Source organism: Pristiophorus japonicus, chromosome 20, assembly GCF_044704955.1.
Source record: "Pristiophorus japonicus isolate sPriJap1 chromosome 20, sPriJap1.hap1, whole genome shotgun sequence".
Lineage (NCBI taxonomy): Eukaryota > Metazoa > Chordata > Chondrichthyes > Pristiophoridae > Pristiophorus > Pristiophorus japonicus.
Window position 1 is genome coordinate 45233648 of NC_091996.1, and position 11919 is coordinate 45245566.

Here is an 11919-nt window from a genome sequence, read left to right on the forward strand (position 1 = left end):
AAATTGTTTTAAAAATCTGATGCCTGTACATGTGAGAACATGAATACCTCGAGCAATGGCTGGGTTGGATCTGTTCTGGTTTGGTTACTGCATTGTAGAATGCTATAACATTAAATGGGAAGAATCACCTCTTATTATTCAGCAAGAATATTTTTCTAATCTAGTTAAGATTATTGTTTTCTTATAGGCGCTCTGGTTTTTTTCCCCCTATTTAAATAACAGTCACCATTTTCAAATGAATAAATGCAATGTACTATGGATAATTTAAAGGTATTGCCATCTAACAAAATGAACTGAAAGCAATAGAAACTACCTGATTTTTAAACCGATGAATATGAAATGAGGTGTGGACTTCAACTGATTATATTTGTTATAGAGCATTTTTACAATTTAAATAACATTTTACTATAAACAAGAACCAAAATTGTAAAACGGCTTTGCAAAAAGCTGTGCTGCATTAGACACGATATTTTCCGCAGACCAAACTTACTCTAATCTTCAGTGTTGAAGAGCTTGAACTAAATTTCTGCAGTAGATTGTTCCAGGAGCTGAGTCATCCAAATCTCTCTTCTACTCCTTCTAGTGGGCAGTTACAGACTAGCATTGTCGTACGATGTTGAGCGGACTAATAGGGAAAGAAAAATGATTACAAAATGGAGGATGTATAACGATGATAAAAATGCCATTTCTGCCCTTGCCTCTGGGCTGTGACTCTCTCCAGCTGGTAGACATCAGTTACCACTAATTAGGTACATTCACTGACCTCTCTCTCACTGCAAGATCAAATTATCTATGAGGTGCTAAATAGGTTGATAGATGCAATAAAATAAATTATGGCGAACTTCTGTTGATAGTTGTGGAAGATACAGAAAGTTTTTTTTCCCCTGAGAAATATACTTTCCCCTCAGGTTTCTCTTTCATAGGTAGCTGTGCCAGTTAGGCTCAGTTAGCGGCATAGTGCTGCTGGCTCTGAAAATGGTGAGTTCAAGCACCATTCCAGGACTTGTGCTGATACTCTGGCCGCGATTTCCCCTACCTCGGCGAGTCCGTGGCGGTTGACATCAGTGCCGGGTCCCGATCTTGCTGCTGTCTCCAGCCCACTGTCCGAAATAATTTCCCCCTGATTGGGCTTGTTGAGCCCGCCCAGCATGTTTCCCGGCTAATTGAAGGAAGCGGGTCTGATGACATCATTTGATGACGAGTCATCAGCTGATTTCCTTAAAGGGACCATGCGCAAATTTATTTTGACAGTTGTGCTGTCAGTGTTCCACAGAAATTGAGGTGCTGCAAACATGACAAGCGCTGCACAAAGGCGCATGGCTGCACCCAGGCTCTTCCATGATTTCCTCCATATGTTTATGGAAGGAGTCGCAGCACACAGGGAGGTTCTCTACCCTTCCAATGGATGGAAGAGACCTCCCCAGGAGAACAATGCAGCCTGGATGCACAGGCGGGCACAAGCAGAGATATCGTCAGGAGGACTTGCAGTTGTGGCGCAAACCTTTCAGTGATCTCAGCAGATCACGAAATGTTACTGCAAAGCCACATTCAACCTCATCCTGCTGTGCCACTCATCACTTCGCCATCATTCTGCCTTCCCTACCCTACTCCTGCACATCCTTAGTCACACCAACTTACCTTACACCTCCACCCATTCCTCTCTATCTACATTATCACTTCCCCATCTCACTAGCCACCCCTCACACTCACCCTTATCCTTGTCCAAATATACCAACTAACAACACGCAATGGTAGGCACTTGGGTGTTTTAGCCAATGTTCATGTAAACTTTCTGCAGAAAAAATGCAGGGAACAGCACCAGCCCTTATACATGGCCTTCTTCGACCTTACAAAGGCCTTTGACACTGTCAACCGCGAGGGTCTATGGAGTGCCCACCTCCATTTCAGATGCCCCCAAAAGTTCATCACCATCCTCCACCTGCTCCGCGTGACATGCAGGCCGTGATCCTTACCAACAGATCCATTACAGACTCAATCCACGTCCGTACCGGGGTCAAACAGGGCTGTGTCTTTGCCCCAACTCTCTTCTCAATCTTCCTCGCCGCCACACTCCACCTCCCAGTCAAGAAGCTCCCCACTGGAGTGGAACTAAACTACAGAACCAGTGGGCACCTGTTCAAGCTTCGTCGAATCCAGGCCAGGTCCAAGACCAGCCCGACGTCTGTCGTCGAGGTACAGTACGCGGATGACGCCTGTGTCTGCGCACATACAGAGGCTAAACTCCAAGTCATAGACAACGTATTTACTGAGGCGTACAAAAGCATGGGCCTTACGCTAAACATCCGTAAGACAAAGGTCCTCCACCAGCCTATCCTCGTCGCACAGCACTCCCCCCCGAGTCATCAAGATCCATGGTGCGGCCCTGAACAATGTGGACCATTTCCCATACCTCGGGAGCCTCTTATCAACAAGACAGACATTGACAACAAGGTTCAACAGCATCTCCAGTGCGCCAGCACAGCCTTCGGCCGCCTGAGGAAAAGAGTGTTTGAAGACCAGGCCCTCAAATCCACTACCAAGCTCATGGTCTACAGGGCTGTAGTAATACCCGCCTTTCTGTATGGCTCAGAAACATGAACCATGTACAGTAGGCACCTCAAGTCGTTAGAGAAATACCACCAATGAAGTCTCTGCAAGATCCTACAAATTCCCTGGGAGGACAGACGCATCAACATTAGCGTCCTCAACCAGGCCAACATACCCAGCATTGAAGCACTGACCACACTTGATCAGCTCCGCTGCACAGGCCACATCGTTCGCATGCCAGACACGAGGCTCCCAAAGTAAGCGCTCTACTTGGAACACCTTCACGGCAAGAAAGCCAAAGGTGTGCAGAACAAACGTTACAAGGACACCCTCAAAGCCTCCCTGATAAAGTGCAACATCTCCACCGACACCTGGGAGTCCCTGGCCAAAGACTGCCCTAAGTGGAGGAAGTGCATCCGGGAGGGCGCTGAGCACCTCGAGTCTCATCGTCGAGAGCATGCAGAAATCAAGCGCAGGCAGCGGAAAGAGCGTGCGACAAACCAGTCCCACCCACCGTTTCCCTCAACGACTATCTGTCGCACCCTGTGACAGGGACTATGGTTCTCCTATTGAACTCTTTCGGCACCTAAGGACTCATTTTTAGAGAGGCAACAAGTCTTCCTTGATTCCGAGGGACTGCCTATGAATGAATGAATAAACTTTCCGTTAATGTGCTCTCAAATATTGAAATCTTTATTTTCAACACTGCGTTCTTGGACAGATTTCTGTGCACCTTTGGAAGTGGCTTAGTGAGTTGTAGTGAATGGTGAGACATTATGGTACCCCCGTAATGCTGATGCGTGGGAAAGGAATAGCTTGAGCTTTGTAGAGATGCTTTATAGCATTGGAGTGGGGTGGTGCCAACCTGGCACATCATGTGGCAGCCAGGGTGTACAGCATCAAGTGAAGTAAATCTGACAATGGTGAGACCATCCCTGGCGTCCTGGACAGCAATGTGGTCGGGTGCTGATGCCCTGTGTCTTGTGCAGCATCAGTTGTTTGCGGAGAAGGTTGGTATTGTTGTTGGTGCTGCTGGTGTGCCTGATGCTGCTGATGATGGGGCTGATTGTGGTGAGATTCTGAGAACCAAGTTGAGAGAGTATAAAATGCACCGAGGCTGATGGGATAGATGGCTGGTCTGTCAATGGTGGGGGAGGTAATGACTGAATGGAGACTTGTGTAAAGACATGCAGCATGGTGAATCTATAGTGGAAATGCAGTTTAGAAAAGCTAATGGCTAATTTCTCAATCAGCTGGGAGCTTTGACTTGACATTTGAGGCTGTCAACTCATCAGCTGAAATAATGGTAAGTGACCTCTTGCCTCAGCTTCACAGGCGAGGGTAGGCACAGCGGGAAACTGGTGGGAAACCTGTCAAATGAAAAAAGCTAGGAAAAAAGCATTGTTAAGTGGCTGTAAACAAGTCACTATTGACCTGAATTGCCTCCCCCGCTGCTGGGTGTCAGGTTTGCTCAGCGCTGACAGACTCGACATTTGGTAAAGGCGCGTGGCAGCGGGTTGACAGTGGGGTCTCGACACCCGATAAAAAAAACACTTTCCCATCCAACCTGTCACCTATCCCGTTCACTGACTCCCAGGAAAATTCCCCCCTCTAGTTTAGTACTGAGGGAATATTGCATTCCTCAGAGGTGCTGACCTTTTTGATGAAGTCTTAAATTGAGGACCCATCCACTGGTTTCAGTGGTTCCAATATAAGTATATATGGTTGTTGTTCAGGTGGACATTAAGGATCTCATGAAGCATTCAAAGTAGAAGTAAGAGTTCTGCCAGTGTCCTCGATCAACCAATACCATCAAAAAACAGACAATCTGGCCATTTATAGCATTGCCGATTGTCGAAAAGAACGTAAGAAATAGGAGCAGGAGTAAGTCATTTGGCCCCTCGAGCCTGCTCCGCCATTTAATGGACTCAGCTCCCCTTTCTTGCCCGCTCCCCATAACTCATTATTCCCTTATATAAGCATGGAAATTATGATGAACCTGTATAAAACACTGCTTTGGCCTCAACTGGAGTATTGTGTTCAATTCTGGGCACCGTACTTTAGGAAGGATGTGAAGGCCTTAGAGAAGGTGCAGAAAAGATTTACGAGAATGATTCCAGGGATGAGGGACTTTAGTTACGTGGGTATACTGGAGAAACTGGGGTTGTTCTCCATAGAACGGGGGAGAGGTGTTCAAAATCATCAGGGGTCTAGACAGAGTAGATCGGGAGAAATTGTTCCCATTGGCGGAAGGGTCAAGAACCAGAGGAAACAGATTTAAGGTAATTGGCAAAAGAACCAAAGGCAACATAAGAAAAAACCTTTTTACGCAGCGAGTGGTTAGGATCTGGAATGAATTGCCCGAACGGATGGTGGAGGCAGACTCAATCCTTGCTTTCAAAAGGGAATTGGATAAGCAGAAGCAAGAATTAGGACAAATAGTCTCTGACTCCGCCCTGACCCCCAGCTCAATTTCCACTAACCCTTTTCTGCACATGCTTCCTCCTCTTTCCCGCCTCCCCGCCCGACGCCAGATCCGGAACTGGCCCCAAACACCATGGTGCCTGCTGAGCGGCTGGCTGCCGAGCCCTGAGCCGGTGGGAGAGCGGCGAGCAGAGAGAGTCGGGGGGGATAGAGAGAGAGCCTGGTTTATGGCGGGGGAGGGGGGGGGGGCGGGAGAGAGAGAGCCTGGTATGGGGGAGGTGGGTGGGGTGGGGGGGGACGCAGATTGCTGATTGGTCCCCTTGGAGAATAAGCCACACCCTGAAGTTTCTCTGGAATGTGTAAATGAAACCGCCCAGCCTAACTTTGCACATTGTAACATGATGGGCTGAATGGCCTTCTTCCGTGCAGTAAACATTCGATAATCTTAATGAACTGGAAATTATACAGAAACAATCTGACTGAGTTTGGTGATTTGTTTGAAAACGAAACAAAACCCGCTTCTCTCTCTGCCCACCGCCCCACTTCTCTCTCTGCCCACCGTCCCACTTCTCTCTCTCCCCACCGCCCCTTCTCTCTCTCCCCACAGCCCCACTTCTCTCTCTCCCCACCGCCCCACTTCTCTCTCCCCACCGCCCCACTTCTCTCTCTTCCCACCGCCCCACTTCTCTCTCTCCCCACCGCCCCACTTCTCTCTCTCTCCCCACCGCCCCACTTCTCTCTCTCCCCACCGCCCCACTTCTCTCTCTCCCCACAGCCCCACTTCTCTCTCTTCCCACCGCCCCACTTCTCTCTCTCCCCACCGCCCCACTTCTCTCTCTCTCCCCACCGCCCCACTTCTCTCTCTCCCCACCGCCCCACTTCTCTCTCTCCCCACCGCCCCACTTCTCTCTCTCCCCACCGCCCCACTTCTCTCTCTCCCCACAGCCCCACTTCTCTCTCTCCCCACCGCCCCACTTCTCTCTCTCCCCACCGCCCCACTTCTCTCTCTCCCCACCGCCCCACTTCTCTCTCTCCCCACCGCCCCACTTCTCTCTCTCCCCACCGTCCCACTTCTCTCTCTCCCCACCGCCCCACTTCTCTCTCTCCCCACCGTCCCACTTCTCTCTCTCCCCACAGCCCCACTTCTCTCTCTCCCCACCGCCCCACTTCTCTCTCTCCCCACCGTCCCACTTCTCTCTCTCCCCACCGCCCCACTTCTCTCTCTCTCCCCACCGCCCCACTTCTCTCTCTCCCCACCGCCCCACTTCTCTCTCTCCCCACCGCCCCACTTCTCTCTCTCCCCACCGCCCCACTTCTCTCTCTCCCCACAGCCCCACTTCTCTCTCTCCCCACCGCCCCACTTCTCTCTCTCCCCACCGCCCCACTTCTCTCTCTCCCCACAGCCCCACTTCTCTCTCTCCCCACCGCCCCACTTCTCTCTCTCCCCACAGCCCCACTTCTCTCTCTCCCCACCGCCCCACTTCTCTCTCTCCCCACCGCCCCTTCTCTCTCTCCCCACCGTCCCACTTCTCTCTCTCCCCACCGCCCCACTTCTCTCTCTCCCCACCGTCCCACTTCTCTCTCTCCCCACAGCCCCACTTCTCTCTCTCCCCACCGCCCCTTCTCTCTCTCCCCACTGTCCCACTTCTCTCTCTCCCCACCATTCCACTTCTCTCTCTCCTCACCGCCCCACTTCTCCCTCTCCCCACCCCCCCTTCTCTCTCTCCCAGCCGTCCCGATTCTCACTCTCTCCCCCACCGCCCCGTTTCTCTCTTTCTCCCCACTGTCCCACTTCTCTCTCTCCCCACCGTTCCACTTCTCTCTCTCCCTCACCGCCCCACTTCTCTCTCTCCCCTCCTCCCAGCTTTTCTCTCTCTCCCCACCACCCCACTTCTCTCTCTCCCCACCGCCCCACTTCTCTCTCTCCCCACCACCCCACTTCTCTCTCTCCCCTCCGCCCGGCTTTTCTCTCTCTCCCAGCTGTCCCGCTTCTCACTCTCTCCCCCACCGCCCCGTTTCTCTCTTTCTCCCCACTGCCCCGCTTCTCTCTCTCCCTCACCGCCCCACTTCTCTCTCTCCCCACCCCCCCTTCTCTCTCTCCCAGCCGTCCCGCTTCTCACTCTCTCCCCCACTGCCCCGTTTCTCTCTTTCTCCCCACTGCCCCGCTTCTCTCTCTCCCTCATCGCCCCACTTCTCTCTCTCCCCACCGTTCCACTTCTCTCTCTCCTCACCGCCCCACTTCTCTCTCTCCCCACCGTCCCGCTTCTCTCTCTCCCCTCCTCCCGGCTTTTCTCTCTCTCTCCCCACCGCCCCACTTCTCTCTCTCCTCACCGCCCCACTTCTCCCTCTCCCCACCATCTCACTTCTCTCTCTCCCCACCGCCCCGCTTCTCTCTCTCCCCACCACCCCACTTCTCTCTCTCCCCTCCGCCCGGCTTTTCTCTCTCTCCCCACCACCCCACTTCTCTCTCTCCCCACCGCCCCACTTCTCTCTCTCCCCACCGCCCCTTCTCTCTCTCCCCACCGCCCCACTTCTCTCTCTCCCCACCGCCCCTTCTCTCTCTCCCCACCGCCCCACTTCTCTCACTCCCCACCGCCCCACTTCTCTCTCTCCCCACCGCCCCTTCTCTCTCTCCCCACCGCCCCACTTCTCTCACTCCCCACTGCCCCACTTCTCTCTCTCCCCACCGCCCCACTTCTCTCACTCCCCACCGCCCCTTCTCTCTCTCTCCCCACCGCCCCACTTCTCTCTCTCCCCACCGCCCCACTTCTCTCACTCCCCACCGCCCCTTCTCTCTCTCTCCCCACCGCCCCACTTCTCTCTCTCCCCACCGCCCCACTTCTCTCACTCCCCACCGCCCCTTCTCTCTCTCTCCCCACCGCCCCACTTCTCTCTCTCCCCATCGCTCCACTTCTCTCTCTCCCCACCGCCCCGCTTCTCTCTCTCTCCCCACCGCCCCAATTCTCTCTCTCCCCACCACCCCGCTTCTCTCTCTCTCCCCACTGTCCCACTTCTCTCTCTCCCCACCGCCCGCTTCTCTCTCTCTCCCCATCGCTCCACTTCTCTTTCTCCCCACCGCCCGCTTCTCTCTCTCTCCCCATCGCTCCACTTCTCTTTCTCCCCACCGCCCGCTTCTCTCTCTCTCCCCATCGCTCCACTTCTCTTTCTCCCCACCGCCCGCTTCTCTCTCTCTCCCCATCGCTCCACTTCTCTTTCTCCCCACCGCCCGCTTCTCTCTCTCTCCCCATCGCTCCACTTCTCTTTCTCCCCACCGCCCCACTTCTCTCTCTCCCCCCACCGTCCCACTTCTCTCTCTCCCCACCGCCCCACTTCTCTCTCTCCCCCCACCGCCCCACTTCTCTCTCTCTCCCCACCGTCCCACTTCTCTCTCTCCCCACCGCCCCACTTCTCTCTCTCTCCCCACTGTCCCACTTCTCTCTCTCTCCCCACCGTCCCGCTTCTCTCTCTCCCCACCGACCCGCTTCTCTCTCTCCCCGTCGCCTGCACACTTCACTCAAACTGCCACTGAGGAAGGAACTGGTCCTGACTGCCCCGCTGCCTGATTGGAGGCTCGGGGCTGGTGGAACCTCGGGGCAGCTGATGGATTAGTGACAGTGGTGGCAAAGTGTAGGTCCAGTTTTGATTCCTGACACATATGCAGAAAAGCGTTAGTAGAAATTGCATTGGGGGTGGCGGAATTGGAGACTATTTGTCATAACTCTCGCTTCTGCGCATGCGTCAGAAAATGCATGCGCAGATGCGAGAGTCATTACAAATAGCCACTCCGCCATTGAATAGACCAACATTCACAAGGGGAGAGGTGGAAGTCAACTCTCTCTATGATTTATTTTTTGATGAATCACCAACCCTAATCAATGTTTTATATATTCACAGGTGTTTGCCCATTATTTGTTTCAAGCACTTTGGGACAATCCTGAGGTTGTGAAATGCGTTATATAAATACAAGTTCTGCAAAAGGACATTGATAGGCTAAGTGAGTGGGCAAAAGTTTGGCAGATGGAGTATAATGTTGGAAAGTGTGAGGTCAAAAAAGAATTAGATGTAGTCCTTACTACTAGGGGGATCAAGGGGTATGGCGAGAAAGCAGGAATGGGGTACTGAAGTTGCATGTTCAGCCATGAACTCATTGAATGGCGGTGCAGGCTCGAAGGGCCGAATGGCCTACTCCTGCACCTATTTTCTATGTTTCTATGTTTCTATGTCATGCACTTTGGCAGAAAAAAATCAAGGAGCCAGTTATTATTTAAAAGGAGAAAGATTGCAAAGTGCTGCAGTACAGCAGGACCTGGGGGTACTTGTGCATGAAACACAAAAGGATAGTATGCAGGTGCAGCAAGTGATCAGGAAGGCCAATAGAATCTTGGCCTTTATTGCAAAGAGGATGGAAGTCTTGCTACAGTTATACAGGATATTGGTGAGGCCACACCTGGAATACTGCGTGCAGTTTTGGTTTCCATATTTACGAAAGGATATACTTTCTTTGGAGGCAGTTCAGAGAAGGTTCACTAAGTTGATTCCGGTGATGAGGGGGTTGACTTATGAGGAAAGGTTGAGTAGGTTGGGCCACTACTCATTGGAATTCAGAAGAATGAGAGGTGATCTTATCGAAACATATAATATTATGAGGGGGCTTGACAAGATGGATGCAGAGAAGATGTTTCCACTGATGTGGTAGACTAGAACTAGAAGGCATGATCTTAGCATAAGGGGCCACCTTATGTTAAAACAGAGATGAGGAGAAATTTCTTCTCTCAGAGGGTTGTAAATCTATGGAATTTGATGCCTCAGAGAGCTGTGGAAGCTGGGACATTGAATAAATTTAAGACAGAAATGGAAGTTTCTTAAACGATAAGGGGATAAGGGGTTATGGGGAGTGGGTGGGGGAGTGGAGGTGAGTCCATGATCAGATCAGTCATGATCTTATTGAATGGCGGAGCAGCCTCGAGGGGCCGTATGGCCTTCTCCTGTTCCTATTTCTTATGTTCATTTGTTCTTAAGTAAGTTCTGCCTTTCAAATATGAACACCAATTTTTTAAATCAGTTTTGATGGTAGTAATTATCATTATAGAACCTGAGTGGTTTGCTTTGAGGTTGTGAAATGTGATATTCCACTGTCTGAAGCTGAGAAGCTGCCTCATTTGTGTTGTGTCTGGTGGGGTATGCACATCATTGAATGGCTGGAATATATTTTGTTGGAGCTGCCGGGAGGGTCCTTGGAGACTTTGAAAAGTGCAGCTGGAATTGGCAGCTGTTATCTCTTAATCCAAGTTGATAAGTCTTTTCCTCAATTTGTTTAATGCTATGTGGTGTGGGTTTGAGAGCTGGTAAATGTTATCTGTATAGAATGAACTCAGCTGATGTCATGTTCACAATTGTGGTCATGTAGCAACTGAGGATATAGATTGGTAGGAAAATTGTCTGGGTGAGAAGACAATCCATTGGAAATTAACCATTGGTAGGTTGTTTGATAATATTAACAATACAGGGTACGCAGATTTTAGGGAAATGTAATTGTATTGTTCCAGCAATTCTCACTGGTACAACCTTTACTGCCTCGTCCTGCCGATCCCCCACAGGCCTTATCAGCTACGGAGAAAGGTCTTCGGACCTCCTCCACTGTTCCAACGAAGCTCAATGCAAGCTCGAGGAACAGCACCTCATCTTTCAATTCGGCACTTTACAGCCTTCTGGACTCAACATCGAGTTCAACAATTTCAGACCTTAACCTCTTTTTCAGCTGACAGCTGTTGATGATTCTGCCATCCCCATTTACACCTCTGCTAGACTCATCTTTACCTGTCCCATTACCATCTCCTTTTGCTTTGTATGATCATACCTTTTGTCATTTAATCACTCCTGCCTTTCACCCTATCACAGATCTTCCCTTTTGTTCTTCCCTCCCCTCCCGCCTTTCTCTGCCCCTGCACTTGCTTAAATTCTGTTACATCGCTAACATTTTCCAGTTCTGATGAAGGGTCATTGACCTGAAACGTTAACTTTGTTTTTCTTCCTCCACAGATGCTGCCTGACCTGTTGAGTATTTCCAGCATTTTCTGTTTTTATATTATATGTATTTAGCCTATTATAAGAGCCATTGATTGGGATTGTGCTATTTTAATGGATGAATAAATTAGACTTACTGCAGTAGTGGTAAAACACAATTGGTTAAACTACTGTCTGCAAATTTTTATACGTATTAAAAAGGCTTCTGGTCAGAACTAAAAAATGACTTAGGAAAATTGCAAGTGCATTACTTCATTCATTCAAAATAATGTTATCATTATAAAGATGCGAATTGACACTTTTAAGTAATTATTTATTTTGAGCCAAAATACAGTATTAAAATGTATGGACAGACTATTAGCTAGCTGTTTGGGGAGAACTTTTTTTTTAATGTGGTCCTGCTTCTTTGGGCCCAAGTTTCGAGCCGCGCCTAGAACGGCGCAGTCCCGACCTGGACGCCCGTTTTTCGCGCCACAAAGTGCGCCTAAAAAAAACCTCCGTATTCTCCACCTCCCTGCAGGTCCTCTGGCCCTCAGCGCAGCAGGAGCTGTAGATGGCGGAGCTAGGACCCTGCGCCGAAAACAGTGCCGGGAGCTCTGCACATGCGCGGTACAGTGGGCACGCAAGTGCAGTAGCTCCAGGCGCCCGAAACTGTGTGGGAGGGGCCCAAAGCACGCAGCCCCTAGCCCTGGCCGAATGGCCTCACTGGGGTTGCGTGAATAAGGCTCCTCCCACGGCCAGCTCCTGCTTCCTCCCGACTTCCGCCCCCCCCCCCCCACCGCCCCCGGACCGGAGCCGACACCCGCTCCCCCCCACCCCCCGCCCTCGGACCGGACCTGACACCCGACACCCGCCCCCGTCCCCGGACCGGACCCGACACCCGCTCCCCCCCACCTCCCTCCCCCCAACCTGACCTCCCACTCC